Here is a 16,858-nt window from a genome sequence, read left to right on the forward strand (position 1 = left end):
ATCATTATAAAGCCACATAAGCTTGGTGTTGGTTTAGGGTATTAGTTAATTCACCTCTCTCTCAACCTTTTTTCAAAGTTCCCCAGAAAATATGACCCAGTTCTGTGAATATCCTACACTCTGGTAAGCTTTGGACTAACTTAAAAACTATAACCTGACAGACTGATACCATGTACCTTCCATGACATACTTAAAGATGGTGCATACTGGGCTACAGTTAGTTTTATAAGAATGACAGGATATTGTTTATTGGTTTCATCTTTATAGTCAGTCCTGATGCAGGCATTAAAGTCAGTCCTGATTACAGTCTTGTTTTACAAACTTTTATTGTACAACAGTGTCCTTTAGCAGAAAATGTTTTCTTCTGGCTATCATTTTGATGAAGCTGTAGTTTGTTTGCTCTTTTTCTAATTGCAAACTGATACACTGTAGTGTTTGCTGTGTGGTAGAGACCTGTAGAATCCTGGACGTAACTTTTTTAACAATATCTATCACTGACCATCATATGGACTGATACTGAGTGGATTTGTTAATAATATTACTTCATTTATAATGATAGGATTCATTTCCGAACTGAAGAGCATACTTTTTTCTTTTTTTTTGTAAAAAGTTTTCCATTTACTTTCAATCTAAAGAGGGGGAGGGAGGACAAACAATATTTTCCAATAATTAAATAAAAATTGTATACCACGTTTGAAAAATGGTGTCCGCTTTCAGTAGATATCCAATTTTCTAGAAAAAATAGAATCCATCAATCTTTCATAAACTGGCAAAGAGCATTCATTCCTTTCATCCACTCAATACGTCCACAGAATGTCCAACTTGAAGGCTGACTCTTCTTCAGTAGCTCTGTCGGCAACAAGAAAGAGGTGAAATCAGCCGCACAAGGTAAGGGTTCCCCTTGTTGACTGACTCTTTGCTGAGATTTCCCCGATGGATGAGCAGAAATTCTGTACATAGAAGTGTCCATGAAGTATTTTTTTCCCGCTTTCTCAGAGGATTTCTCCTATGTACAATCTTTGTCACTAGATGTAGAGACCACTATTGGCTCATCTGGATGAAAGGCCACCTCATTCACGGAGCCCGCATGCCCTGGTTGCTTGTATAGAATTCTCCTGGATGTTGTGTCCCAGACATAAAGAAATCTGTCGGCAGATCCTGCTGCCACTCTTCCTCCATCTGGATACCAAGAACACCTCAAGTGATTCTTCTCAAAGTTGTGGACGTTCCCCCTGAAATATTTTCACACATCACTCCTTCGGGGCAAATGGACGCACGTCCCAAATACGGACTGTGTTATCCATGGCATTAGAAAGTAGGTAAAACCCTTCAGCACTTATACTCAGACTGGTCACAGAGTCTGCATGCCCATGCATCATATACATCAACTTGTTCTGACAGAGGTCCCACACCTTGATATCATTATCAATGCCTCCTGAGATTATATGATCACTGGTGTTGTTGAATGTTACTGATAAAACCTGGTAGGTGTTCTGGAAGGTCTGTACGGCAGCGTTTTTTCAGATATTCCACAGCTTCACTGTTCCATCATCGATGCCTCAACAGACTAGCTGTGGGCCCCTCCTTTGCCGGGTAGCAGGAATTCACATATGAAGTATGGCCTTTTAGTCTTGTCACTCTCTCGCCTGTCTCACTGTCCCAAACAACTACTGTCCTGTCTGTGGAGGCTGAGAAAAGCATGCTGCCATCAGTGCTATAACGTAGCTCCATGACTGCGCCACTGTGCCCTTTTAGAGTAGCATAATTTTCACAATCTCCATATACATTCTACAGCAATATCAGTCTGTCAAAGCCTGCAGATGCCAGGATGGCTCCATTGGGGTGAAATTTGCAGCAATACACTTCGCCTTCGTGCCCAGAAAGCAGCATGATTAGTGCCTGCAGGCTGGAGGTTCGAGGACGGCCCACAGGCAACATTGCTCCTGGTGGCGCCCCGGGGGGTAGCAAGTCGGGCAGTTGCCTCGTGGGTGGCAGAAGCACCATCTCCTGGCCCTTGCGCTTGTTAGGTTCCAGTATAGCGGCAATCGACAGCCTAGAAGTTTGATAGAAAGGGGTAGCACGAGTAACTATCAAACTGGGGGTAGGAAAACTACGTTCCCAGAACTGACCTGAAGAGCATACTAGATTTGACACCATTGCATATCTTTAGATCTACTCATGACTCATTACCTCAAACTTAATACTCAACACATCATAAAAAAGTTCAAACAATTATATTAAGGCGGCAGCACTTAATGTTGATCAAGTCCATTACTTTAGCAGAATCTGATGCAAATTGCCATCTGCAGTGATGCAACATCTATAAGGGTGCACTTATATATTCATGCAAGGGGTCTGAATGTTGGCTCATTTCAGTTTGATTAATGATATAACCATGTTTGTTTTCTTGTTGGAACATATAGAATTATCTACTAGTAATATTTTGTTGGTGGCCTCATGGGTGTTAGATAAAATAAATGTGTGAACCCATACAGCTTTGAGAAAGTTATGTTTCTTCTATGCACCAATACATATTTCATGTAATTATTTATACACGTTTTCTAAAGTACTGGATAACCAGTCACTTTCTCAGTGATGTACAAAGTATTTACATTTAAAGTAAATAAAACATACTTCTTGTACTATTAAACCTTCTCTACACAAATATTTTGGTCATCTTTCTGCTCCTAAGGAATATTTTGTTAAGGTTTTTACCATACTTGATTGTTTAAATGTAAATCTATATAAAGCATTCTATATTACTGTTTGAACAATTGGCTTTGGGGTGATGGATATTTACATTTCGCTTTTCAACTGTAAAGCTATCCGGCTCAAAGTTTTGTTGACAGTTTATAAGATTTTTTTTTTTTTTCTTCAAAGGAATATTTCTATCTGTAGCCAATTATATCATATGAAGATTTCATTCACCTCCTGTGTACCATTTGAACAAATAATTCATAAAGGAAACAGACAAGCACAACTAGGGATAACATTTTATGTGTTGCATGTATATATTTTATCTCTGTATGCCTATGTGTTTTTTGTTTATACAAGGTGCCTTTATGCATGATATTGAGGTTCGAAAAATGAACACTAACCAATATGATATTCAATTCTATGTGGAAAAAGTAGGCATTTTACTCTGATGGGCCATCTTGAATGCCACTTTATCTCACGTAGGCACTGGCTCGGTAGAGAGATCCAACCTATTTATGCAACATTGTTAAAATTAATTGTGGTTTATTGCAATTTAGAATGGTTTCTTCATGAGGCCTTGAAACTGATGATAGTTTGAGGGGATGCAGTGGCCTGTTTCTGTTTAGCACAGTGGCTTCCGAAAGTCTTGAAAATGCACCATTTGCCTACTCACCACTTTCAAATGTCACCAGCCACCACTGCCTCCCGATCTAAAAAAGAAAACCACCCAGTACCAATTGTTTTCTGGCAACGCTCCCAGGATGTGGAACGCTCTCCCTAGAGTCCTCCGATGCAACCCCTCCTTCCCATGTTTCTAAAGGGACCTGAAAATCCATCTCCTTAACATATACTTTCCTGACCAAAGTCAACTAATCTAGACTTTAATATCTGAGTTGACTCCTCTCTCTCTTGGCATTCAAGGATAGTTGGTGACAGGACTGTGTTAGCGACCTTTGTTTGTTTTAACTCTCTCCCCTGGCCCACGAGTACCCCGACCGACCCGCCTGACGTACACCGCCGCCACCCTCATCGCACTCAACACCGGCCAACACCGGCCGATCCCCAGGATGCTACCGAGCCACACCACGACGCACCCACGGACCCTTCAGCTGCCACGCCTGCAAGTTCACCTGCATCCGGACCTGCCTCGCACCAGCACCCGCCAAGTCGAACACCAGCAGCACCCACCTCAAGTGCATCCTGCTCAACACCCGCTCCGTCCACAGACACGCCATCGAACTCTGGAACCTCCTAGATGCCACAGCCCCGGACGTTGCCTTCCTCACGGAGACTTGGATGAACGCCTCTTCAGCTCCCGACATCGCCATCGCCATCCCAGAGGGCTACAAGATCACCCGGAGGGATCGCACCGCCAACCAGATGGGAGGAGGCATCGCCATCATCCACAGGAACACCATCCGTCTCACGACCAGCACCGACAACACCCTGACCACTGCCGAACACCTGCATTTCCAGATCCACACCGACCCAAAGACCACCCTCAGAGGCACCCTGATCTACCGACCTCCGGGACCACGCACCCAATTCAACGAGGACATCGCCGACTTCGTCAGCCCGCACGCCCTCCCCTCCGCTGACTACATCCTCCTGGGGGACCTCAACTTCCACCTGGAGAACAACAACGACCGCAACACCAGCACCCTACTCGACAACCTCGCCAATCTTGGACTCAAGCAGCTGGTGTCCACCCCCACCCACCTCGCCCGACACACACTCGACACAGTCTTCTCTTCCTGCACAGACATCGACTTCAGCCACGCCACAGAGCTTCAATGGACGGACCACAGCTGCGTCCACTTCACCTTCAAAAGAACGACGACCCACCACCACCAGCAACAGGCTGCCCACAGAAGCTGGAACAAGATCACAGCCGACCAGCTCGACACCTCCCTGAGCCAGCACCCTCCTGCTCGCTCAGCGAACCCCAGCCAGGCCGCCGACAACCTCACGAAGTGGATCAGCAACTGCGCGGACGAGCTCGCCCCGCTGAGGACCCCGCCCAGCAGAACCGGCAGCAAGAAAGCCCCATGGTTCACCGACGAACTCAAGAGCTCCAAGAAGAACTGTCGAGCCCTCGAGAAAGTCTGGAGAAGGGAACCTACACCGGACAACAGGACCTCCTTCAAGCTTGCCACCCGGAAGCACCACCAGCTGATCCGCGCCGCCAAGAAAACTGCATTCAAGGACCGGCTGGACAACAACGCACACAACTGCAAGGAACTCTTCAACATCGTGAAAGAGCTATCCAACCCCAGCGCAGGAAACAACGACATCACCCCATCGCAAGACCTCTGCAACTCCCTCGCCTCATACTTCCACAACAAGATCGCGGACATACACAACAGCTTCAACAACCAACCAACGCACACCACGACCGAACACCCACCCCCCACCACCACCCTCCACGCCTGGACCCCGATCAGCACCGAAGACACCATCCGCACGATGAACTCCATCCACTCCGGATCGCCGACCAACCCCTACCCTCACCACGTCTTCAACAAGGCCGACGCTGTCATCGCACCCCACCTGCGAGACATCATCAACACATCCTTCGACACCGCCACCTTCCCCGAGAGCTGGAAGCACGCCGAACTCAGTGCTCTACTCAAGAAACCCACAGCGGACCCCACCGAACTCAAGAACTACCGCCCCATCTCGCTCCTCCCGTTTCCAGCCAAAGTCATCGAGAAGACCGTCAACAAGCAGCTGGCCGCCTTCCTCGAGACAAATGGATCCCTCGACCCCTCACAGTCTGGCTTCCGAGCCAACCACAGCACCGAGACCGCCCTCATCACCGCCACCGATGACATCCGAGCCCCGATGGACAACGGAGAAACAGCGGCCCTCATCCTCCTAGACCTCTCCGCGGCATTCAACACTGTCTGCCAACGCACCCTAGTACAGCGCCTCAGCAACGTCGGAATCCAGGACAAGGCTCTGGAATGGATCATCTTCTTCCTCGACGGAAGAACACAGAGAGTCCGCCTACCACCGTACAAGTCAGAGGCCACCAAAGTCATCTGCGGCGTCCCCCAAGGATCCTCGCTGAGCCCCACCCTCTTCAACGTCTACATGAGCCCCCTCGCGGCCATCGCACGCCAACACAACCTCAGCATAATCTCCTACGCCGACGACACCCAGCTGATCCTCTCCCTGACCAACGACCCCGCCGCCGCAAGAGCCAACCTGCACGAAGGGATGAAAGAGGTAGCCGAATGGATGACGACCAGCCGCCTGAAACTGAACTCAGACAAGACGGAGGTCCTCATCCTGGGCTCTTCACCCTCCGCCTGGGACGACTCCTGGTGGCCTCCGGCCCTGGGCACCGCACCCAAACCGACAGACCATGCACGCAACCTGGGCTTCATCCTTGACTCCTCCCTCTCCATGACCAGACAAGTCAACAACGTCTCCTCGGCGTGCTTCAACATCCTACGCATGCTACGGAAGATCTTCAGGTGGATCCCCACCGAGACCAGGAAGACCGTCACCCAGGCCCTCGTCACTAGCCGACTGGACTACGGCAACGCCCTCTACGCCGGTACCACCGCCAAACTACAGAAGAGACTCCAGCAGATCCAGAACGCCTCAGCCAGACTCATCCTCGACATCCCACGAACCAGCCACATCTCCCGACATCTGAGAGACCTACACTGGCTCCCCATCAACAAAAGAATCACCTTCCGCCTCCTCACCCACGCACACAAAGCCCTACACGACCAAGGCCCGAGCTACCTCAACAGCCGAATCAACTTCTATGCTCCCAAACGCCACCTCCGTTCAGCCAACCACGCCCTCGCCACGGTCCCCCGCATCCGAAGAGCGACTACAGGAGGAAGGTCCTTCCCCTACCTGGCCGCCAAGACCTGGAACTCCCTCCCGACTGACCTGCGCCTGACCCAAGACCACCTCTCCTTCAGGAAGAAGCTGAAGACCTGGCTGTTCGAGCAGTAGCGGCACCCCCCCTACCCCCAGCGCCTTGAGACCCTACGGGTATGTAGTGCGCTCTAGAAATGTCTTTGATTGATTGATTGATTGATTGCACTGTTTACCTATTTTTCATGTTGTATTTTTTTATCTCTGTTTTGCTTCCTTACTGCCTTCTTACTATGTAATGCAATTTCCTTCTCTTTTTACAGTGTGTATGTAAAGCGCTCTGATACCTACGGGTTAAGCTAGCGCTATATAACACTTTTAAAATAAAAATAAATGGCTGGCCATCCCAGGTATGAAGGCCTGCTGGGCTCAAAAGACCTCCATTTTCTGGAACTGATTTTAAATGCAGCCCGTTTTCCTTATTTTTTTTGTAAATATCTTTTTATTGCAGCAAGGTAAGTGATACAATCAGTGCATTTGTGCCATCTCTGTTGTTGTTCAATATATATGCAACTTCCCCACCCCTGTGTCACACAGCCATTTAGCTCACACCCCGGAGGTTGAGCGGCGATATTATGGATAAAGAACTGCGCTGGAGAATTCTGCATTGTCCAATAACTACCAGATGTTCGGGAAATGGCAGTGCTGCTTTTCAGGCCTTCCGCTCCCTCCTCTGTGCCCCATGTCCGAATGAACAAAGAGCCACTCCTTACCATTACTGAACAACCAGCCCCCCGTCCCCCCCCCAACTCTCCTGACCCCTCCTACCCCCCTTCCCACTCCCAGAACAGCCCCCCGCCCCGTCCGCAACCCCCACCCCCCCAGGCGTGCTAGAGTACCACCAATACGAGTCCTCAACCCTCCTGACTAGTTCAGATCCGAAGTGAGCCATCAGGAGCTATCAACAAACAGCTGTCAGTCATCACAATGGAAAGATGGGAGCAAAGGAGGGGGCCTAGGTCACCCCTCCGTCAAGCGGGCGCTCCGCCGGAGCTAGGCTATGCGCCGGGGTGTCCTTCTCGTCCATGTCCAGAAGCGTGAGGTCTAGGACCAGCCTCTCCCATGCCCTGGCCCTCTCCTGAGCCGCGTCATTGCCTGCCCTGAGTGCGGCCTGCATACGAAGCTCTCCCTCACACCTGGCCCATTTATGTAGCTCAGCCTTCCACCGCTCTCCCGTGGGGCCCGTGGTCGCCTTCCATTGGGACGTGATGGCCCGCTTCGCTAGGAGGAGACCCAGGTCCAGAAACTTGCTGGTAACCTTGTTTTTAGATGTGTGTGGGAACCAGTGTAGGATGCAGTGTGCCATGGTGAGTTGTAAGTCCCTCTCCGTTACCTCCCTCAGAACATACACTACCTCTCTCCAGAAGGAACCCAACTCAGGGCAGGATCAGAACATGTGTTGGAAATCGGCTACGTCCGCCGGGCAACGCGGGCAGGACGCCGGATGGGCTGGGAAGTACTTATGTAGTTTGTCAGGGGTCAGGTAGGCCCTGTGCAGGACATAAAATTGCACCAGCTGGAACCTAGCGTTGCGCGTCCCGTTCCGGGCCCGTTCCAGTATACCATTCCACGCCTCCTCAGGGATCTCGGTCGCCAGGTCAACCTCCCATTTCACCTTCAGGGTCAGCAGTGGGGCGACGGCCTCCGAGACCATGCATCGATACAGGCATGTGACAGCCTTGACCGTCCCTGCCGTCATCACCACATACTGGCAGCCCAGAGACAGTGGCGGTTCCGTTATGCCCGTCTTCCAATGTTTGCAAATCGCCGCCGTCAGCGCCGCGTGAAGAAGGAAGTCCCCCCCGCCAACGCGAAGCGGTCCTTCAGGAGGTCAAAAGGCAACAGCACCCCGTTCTCGTAGAGGTCACCCATGGACGACAGCCCCTGCAGGTCCCAGCCTTCTAGTCCGTGCCACGAACTACCATGTGGAAGCGCCCCGCAGAGCTTGAGTGGGATCTCAGGCGCATATGGAACCGCGTTACCACCCCTACGGCGATACCTGTTCCAGCATTTTCGGGCTGTCGCAAATTCCTGAGTGAGGTGGAAATCTCCCATCGGGAGTCCCAGGACAATCCGGGATAACACCTGGACCGGGCCCGCCGGTTCTCCCGAGCCGTCCTCCCCTCTCCTGGCTCTAGCCACCCACTGCGTCAGCCATTGCAGTTGCGCCGAAAGGTAGTAGAGCTCATAGTATGGCACTGCCAACCCCCCGTCCGACCGAGGGCGGAGAAGCGTGTCATGTGCCACCCTGCGTCTGCCCGTCCCCCACAGAAAGCCAATGACCAGAAGAAGTAAAGCAGCCGAGGCAAGGTCACCATCTTGAGAAGCGCCACTCTCCCCATCAGTGACAATGGGAGCGTGCTCCAAAAGTCAAAATTCCCTTTAGCGTGCCTGATTGCCGATCCAATATTTCCCTCAAGGATATCCGCCCTATCGTGGAAGATCGAGGTGCCAAGGTACCGCAGACTCCTCTCCTCCCACGTCACTCCCTCTGTGGTTTGTGGGCATGTTCTTCGTGGGCGGGCTGGGAATAGGTGGGACTTTGCCCAGTTCACTCGGAGGCCCGACACTCTGCTCAAAGATTGCAGGAGGGTCTTAGCTCCACGCAGGGAGTCAGCCGAGTCCGCCAAAAACATCAGCAGATCATCTGCGTACAATGCGATGTGGTGCACTTGTCCATAGACGTCTAGTCCCCGAAACGCTCGGCCCAGCCGGGCTCGCACCACGAGGGGCTCAACAGCCAGGGCGAACAATAGGGGGGAGAGAGGACATCCCTGGCGGGTGCCCCTGCCCACTACACACATCTCAGAGATAACCCGCCCAGTTCTGACCCTCGCCGTCGCGTTCTGGTAGGGCAGCGACGTCCAATTCACGAAGCCCTCACCGAGGCCCAGCGCGCGCATGACGTGGAAGAGGTAAGGCCATTCTAGGCTGTCAAAGGCCTTCTCCATATCGACAGCAAACACCACTGCCTCGTCGCCGTCATAGGTGTCAGCCTCCAGTATATGTAGGAGCCACCTCACATTAAGCGCCGTGTTGCGGGCCGGGATAAAGCCCGACTGGTCCGCGTGAACCAGCATGGGCATGTGGGGGAGCAAACGTGTCACCAAGATTTTACTTAGAATATTGTAGTCTCGGTTGAGCATGGACAATGGGCGATACGCCGTTCTGTCCCATGGGTGCTTGCCCGGTTTTAGCAGGGGGACAATGAGCGCCTCACCGGTGGTCGCAGTCGGGCTACCCAGCCTCTTCGATTCATTGTATAGCCACGTCAGCCGGGGCGCAAGGAGATCAACATAGGTGAGATAAAATTCCGTTGGGAATCCATTGGTGCCCGGGGTCTTGTTCCTCGCCATGCTCTTGATGGCGACTCGCACCTCTCTCTCCTCAATCTCCGGGAGCTCAAGATCCTCCATAAAGGCCTGGAATTCATCCAGCGAAGGGAGGACCCTGCTGCGGTAAAGCTCCGTGTAGTAATCATGGAATAACCCATTAATCCCTTGTTGGTCAAAGCGCGCCGCCCCCGCGTGGTCTCTGAGTTCTAGGATGACCGAGCCCCGGCGAGCCGGATTGGCCAGCCAGGCCAGGAGAGCTCCTGACTTGTCGCGTTCCGAGTGCGTGCGTGTAAGGTAGGCCTTGTAGTCGAAGCACCGGAGGCGCTCCACCGTCGCTGCCACCGCCTCTCGCGCCTCCAGCAGTGCCTCGTGTGTGTCCGGCCGTTCAGGCCTCGCCCTCTCCAGCCCTCTTAATTTCTCGTCTTCCCTCGCGATGTCCTCTAGCAAGGTTCTCCGCACACCCGATGCCGTCGCTATGCATTGGCCCCGCATCACCGATTTGAAGGCGTCCCATTCCGTCGCGGCCGAGCCCGCCGTGCCCGCGTTGATCTGGAAGTACGCGTCGATGCCCGAGGCTATTGTGGTTCGGAAGAGCTGGTCGTCCAGCGCCTCGGGCGCAGTTTCCAGGCTGGGATCCTCGGGCGGTATTGCGACCAGCGCAGCTGCATGAGAAGCAGGTTATGGTCAGAGATTGAGCGCGTGAGATACTCACTGTGGCACACCTCTGCATGCACGTCCTGGGAGCACAGGAAGGCATCTATGCGGACGTGCAATTCATGGAGAGTGGAGAAGAACGAGTAGTCCCTGTCCGACGAGTGGTTAGCCCTCCACGAGTCGACCAGATCCCACTGGCGTTGCCAGGCGGAGCACGCAAGTGCCAGTTTGCCAGCTGGTGCATTTGGTAGGGGGGGTGCGATCTGTCCAGGGCAGTGTCAGTCACACTATTAAAGTCTCCGCCCAGGAGCAAGGGTTCCACTAAAAACAGGGCCAGTTTGTTGGACAGCAGGGAGAGAAATGCAGGCTGGTGCGCATTCGGGGCGTACAAACAACCCAAATTAAGGTCCCTCCCATTCAGCTTGCCCCGCACCATTATGTATCTTCCCTCCGGGTCAATTACCTGTTGTGTGCACTGGAAAGGTACCCCCGCCCGTATCCAAATGGCCACCCCCCTAGCATAAGCAGAGTAGCCAGTGTGGTAGACTTGCCCCCTCCAATGTCGCTGCAGCGCCTTCCCTTCCTTGGCTAGCAGATGTGTTTCCTGGAGGAAGGCGATGTGAATGCCCCGCCTGACTAAATAGGAGTGGATCTTGTGTCGCCTATGCATTGTATGCATCCCCCTTACGTTCCACGTGAGACATTTGTAGCCTAAGTCGGATCCCATTGTAGAGTCCATCGTACTCCATTTACCCCCTCAGTGACCCCCCAGCACGCCCAGGTCCCACCCCCATCCCCCCCAACCTGTTTAAGCAAACTACCCCAACTCCCACACCCCAGGACAGACAACCAACATGGAAACCCCATCCAAACTCAAGTAGCAAAGGTGTATCACAGTAGAATAGGGCTAGGGTGGCCGTGACGCCGACCCCAGGCAGGCCCGAAGCCCCCCACCCCCATCCCACCCCCCCCAAAACACTAAGGAGAGGCCTCCCGGCTCTTCCCTCCCCCCACATCGCAGTGATAAGTCCCAGGAGGTATCCACACCTCACTGCTTAGTGTCAGGAAGCAGCCCCCATCCGCACCCCAGTACCTTACATTTGTGATCAGTGTCCTGCGATCCAGCTCAGCCAAGGATTCCATCTGCTGTTTGGGGAGTCACCACCGGCAGTTCCGTCTCTGAAAGCTTGTGTCCACTGCTGGAGCCAGGGCTGGGAGCACTGACCTTCGACTGTTCCGATGCACTACTGGAGTGGCTGGCGTCTCCCTGGCTGATGGCCGCCACTGCCAGCACCGCCTTAGCTCTCTCCTGCTGCCACCCCGACGGGGAACCAGAACCTTGCGTCGGCGTCGTTTCCGTAGAACGCCTCCTGGGCGAGGTCTCCGGGGGGGGCGGGATCTGCGCTCGACTCCCCCTGGCATCCAACCAACTCCAGGCCTCTTGAGGTGTTAGGAAAAAGTGGGTGTGCTCCCCAGCAATGACCCTCGGCCGCGCCGGGAACAGGATGGCATATGGCAGCTGTAGCGACCTCAGTTTCCGCTTGACCGCCAGGAAGGAGGCCCTTTGTCTTTGCACGTCCCTAGTGAAGTCCGGGAAGACCATGACCTTGCTGTTGTCGATTCCTAGGTCCGGCAAGTCCCTTACCCTCCGGAGGATGTGGTCCCTGTCTTGGAAGTGCAGGAGACGCAGTACTATCGGTCGTGGCGGCCCTCCCGGCTTGGGAGGGCGCGCAGGGACTCTGTGCGCCCGCTCAATGGCAAAAAATGGGGAAAGTCCTTCTGGGGCTACCTCAGACCGCAGCCAGCCCTCCAGGTAGGGGACCGCATCCTGCCCCTCCACTTTTTCTGGGACCCCCACAAGGCGGAGGTTATTGCGTCTAGAGTGTCCTTCGCTGTCCTCAGCTCTGAGCTCCAGCAATCGTACCTTCTGCGCCATCTCCGCCAATGATGTCTTTAGAGCAGCTACATCCCCAGGCAGATCTTTCAGGGTTACCTCCGTGGTCACCACTCGCTCTTTTAGCTTCCTATGGTCATCCTTCAGCAAGGTCAGGTCTGATCCGATGGTGTCCATGCGCTTTTCGAGAGCTTCCCGCGACGCCACAATCGCCTGCATGATGTCCGCCAAGGACGGATCCTGTGGGCAGGCCGAGCTCCCCGCACCAGTCCCCGGTGCATCTTCTTCCACGAGGTGGCCCGGGTCATCCAACTTCAGTGCATCAAAGCCCTTCTTCCTGCCTCCTCGCACCATTCTGGCGGGCAGCTAGCTTCGTGTGCCCCTGTGTTGGTCGCCGGCGAATCAGGGTACTCCGGCTCTCCTAACCAGGTCCGTCGCAGACACTCAGCCTTTTCGCGCCTCTGGGCCCTTGTCAGGCGGGGCTCACAGTCGTCAAGCAGCGCGAGGGTTAGGCCCCTCTCCACCCGGTCTGCGGGGCACCAGTGCTCCTCATTCGGTCGTTTGACAAGGTCATCCCCCATCTGGGCGTCCCAGGCTGCCTTCGCGCCTGCAAGTATCAGTCTCGGGGGTGGTTCCCGGTATGCGGGCGTCTCCGGTCAGGCAGCCGCCTCCTCCTGCCTTCAGTTCGGGTGCCTCTCAGGAGTGGGTGGCCAGTATCTCTGCATCCAATCTCCCCACCATCGACTGCCGAGCGTCGCTAGCCTGCTGGTGGTGTGGGCTCCGCGCTTCCCCGGGCGGGGGGGCCCCCGGACTATCCCACCGTCTGGAGGGCGAGTTCAGCACCCCACAAGGCCCCAGGGACACTGTGATCGGCAGCTAAGGCAGGCACTGTCACTCGGGCGGCGCCATCTTGGGGTCAGGCAGACCGGCCGCCCCTCGCTCTCCGGTCCCGCTCACTCTGTGGCGCCCGCCAATGCCTCTCACCTTCAATGGATTCAAGGGACCTCCGCAGGCAAACGGCCAAAAACCCCAGTGTCTCAGGGCTCTTTATCGCTCCCAGGTCTCCGACGCCAGGCGTTTCAGGCCGGGACAGTGGCCGCCATTTTGGGTGCTCATTCCTCCGGGTGCCGCGCTCTCCGCAAGAAGGTCGGTGAGGGCAGTTATGTGGGCCCCCAGACCTCCAGGTTTACCCCTCGTGCTCCCGAGACCTTCCTGTATTCATTCTTGGGCTCGGGGTTCGAGCCGGGGCGCAGGATATGTGGTGGTGCGAGGCGGGCGTGGAGGAGCTCCGGAGTCCCGCTTCCACCTACATCGGCGCCTTAGCCACGCCCCTTCGCCCGTTTTCCTTAAAGCAAAACTGGATGCATTTAAAAAATATATAACGTTTTAGTTTCATTTTTTAAGGGCAGGTAGTTGTCCCTGGGACCACTGCCTGCCTTCTCAAAAGTATTTCCCCTGCATTTGCAAAGAGGAAGGGGTCACCTAGGGACCCTTTCCCATTTGAGAGTGCATTGCTATCTTGAAGAGGGCATTAAATTGTGAGTGTTTTGCAACCGCAATTGCGGTCGCAAAACAATCTTACATAGGGTAAGGAGTCGTAATTAGGAAGGAGCGCCCTTGGAACGCCCCTTACTAAATGCGAGTTGCAAATCCTATTTTGCAAGTCGCAAATAAATTGCAACTCGTTAAATAGGATTTGTATATGGACCTATTCGTTTTTGCATGCGCAAACGGGTCGCTAACCCGTTTGCGCATGCAAAATGGGTTGTAAATCTGGCCCTTGATCTAAACAGGGGATTTTAAGTTGGATCTAGTGTCAAGGAACATTAAGGAAGATATGTGCTCTGGACATAATCAATTATAGTAAACGTCAGCACAACTCCTTTGGAACTTAGGGGAGAACATTTGTAAGTTTTTCTTTTTTGTGGTTATAGAGATGAAGGTTAAGATCACTTAACAGAAAGAAGAAATATGGCGTATTTATTACTTTTAGCTATTGCTCAACTTTTTAGGAGGCTGTCCTTGAATATGCATTTTTGTTTGCCTCCCATTCCGCCACTTATTTACAGACTTTCAGATTAGACAGTTACTATAATTAGCAGATACTACAATTGATCGTATGTGTATATGTTGAATCCTTTGTCTCTCTAAAAAGTATTTTAGTGTTTAATACTTTTGGTCCAAAATTTCTGAGGCTTTGCACCGGGGCTATTACATGCCGAGCAGCAGCCATAATTTACTCTTAAGTAAAAAGTGGAGAAGTGTGGCTCAGCGGTTAGAGGCGGCAGACCTGGAGCTTGAGTTCGGCCCGGGACCAGGGTTCAATTCCCCGCCTCGGCGGGTCTTGGGCTAAAAAATTGCACGGACTCGTTAATTCTCGCTCCGGTGCCTCCTCGACTCACGGGTTCACACTCTGCGACTCTGGGCAATAGCTTGCTTAATCTCCACAACGGCCCCTCGCGGTGGGATGCCTGGCTTTCACCTTGTGGATACCCTGCCAGGGTTATCTCACAGGGGAATACCAGGACGGGTTCCCTAAGCAAGCGCTGAGATGCCCCAGGGTAAGTCGTGCGCTATATAAGTTTTATTCATTTCAAAAGTATTTTGCTCAGCCAATGTGCACTTTCTCTGCGCTTTGCATCATGGGGTGTTAACTAGGGGGCACATCACTATAAACAACCATAGATTATGATCTACTAAAATAACCAAACAAATAAGATCTCTTAATAAATTTGCAGAACAAGGGGCTAAAAATAAGAAATGTAAGTTTAAGCTATTAATAAGCTTGCTTACACTTGTTGGCTTTCAGAAATGAAAACATAGAGGATTTTGACCTCTTAGCAAACTCCTAGAAAAAGTGTAAGATTGACTAGACAACTAAAGAAGCATTGGCAAGGACATTAGGTCTCACTTTTGTATTACTTGTAACATGTGACATTATTATTTGAATCCTATACTCTTAATGGAGAACTACACGTTAAGGAATTAGGACACATTTGGAAGTACATAGTTTGTTCTCCCTGGTGAAAACCTTTTTTCGCTGTAGGGAAACCCCTTTTTTTACCCACACAACAAATCAGGGGGAAATCCATTCCATTTGCACCCTGCAAAGGGATTTATGGCAGTAATTGACTTAAATAAAAAGGAGCTTAGCATTTCAATTCTGAAAAGGAAAATGAGGGGAGTTTATCACAGCCTATTAACATACATGTATGAGGATTTTGACAAACTTCCAAATCTAACCACTTGATGGAATTCCCTTTTCCCAACTCTTGATTGGGATTTACAAGTGTGGTGAAGATGTAGAGACAAGATGGCCAGGCAACACGCTGAGGACTTCACACACAGTGCATGGTTGAACATCCTTGGGGCTAACATTGCGCCCGCGTTTCTGCAGTCAGGGTTGTCTGCTGTGTTACTTTATGGCTTGCGAGCATCCCTCTGAGGAAAAAGTGTGGGATATTCAGCAATCTAGAAGACATGTTTTGACTTTTGCAACTTACCTTTACCAATTTGCGCCTGGGACTGTTAATTGAACATCAACTACAGGAAAATGTAAAGAAAGAAGTAAGTCCTCAGGAAGTTATTCTGATACTATTAGAGTTTCTTCATATAGCCACACAGATGTTCAGGTTGAACCCTTACAACAAAAAGTCCCTATTGAAGTTTGGCTGGCTTCGGCCCGTTGACTGAGATAAAAGGGGAATTCCAGTGCAAGACTTGGTAGTGTTTAAATTGGGTGGATGCTGGACATATGATTCAGATTTGTCTCAAACGTCCATAATGAAATGTCAGAAAAACTCAATCATCTCTTTAGAAAGAGAAGAAGACAGAAGTATGTTGCTGTCATTATATTGAGTCAGCTATACATTTTATATATTTGATCATTGCATTTATTTATTTATTTAGCAATGTAATTATTTGTGGTTTTATATAATACAAATTAGATCCCTGTGGTGATAAAAGGGCTTTACAACAATTAAACTAAACGTGGTGGTTATTTACACAAAACATGAAACATGGAAAATGGAAGGGAGGGGATTGAGTATTATAGTGCATAACAAAAATTATTTTAAACATGATAAATATTTCAAAACCAAAGGTATTTTGTGTGAAATATTATTAATAAATGAATAATGCTGCCAATCAATAGTTTATTTTACCTATAACCTTCAGACTGGAAGAAGGGAAAGTTATTAATACATCTGAATTGCAGAATAGTGGTGTCTGAAGAATATTCATTGTTCTAGACTGGGCCACCAACAACTGTATTCCTAAGAGAGACACAAAGACTCCTCAATTGATTTAAATTGTAGATGGTTCACCATTGGCTTTAGGCCACATTCAAGAGGCCTTCTGGGGATATCATACTGAAATG

At 51.4% G+C, this 16,858-nt stretch overlaps 1 pseudogene; it reads right to left on the minus strand.

Annotated features, from left to right (window-relative positions):
* Positions 1 to 992: 992 nt before the first annotated feature.
* On the minus strand, positions 993 to 12,834 carry LOC147751384 (U5 small nuclear ribonucleoprotein 40 kDa protein pseudogene; annotated as a pseudogene).
* Positions 12,835 to 16,858: the final 4,024 nt, after the last annotated feature.

The sequence above is a fragment of the Lissotriton vulgaris genome, chromosome 1_1 (genome assembly GCF_964263255.1).
Source record: "Lissotriton vulgaris chromosome 1_1, aLisVul1.2, whole genome shotgun sequence".
NCBI classification, from domain to species: domain Eukaryota; kingdom Metazoa; phylum Chordata; class Amphibia; order Caudata; family Salamandridae; genus Lissotriton; species Lissotriton vulgaris.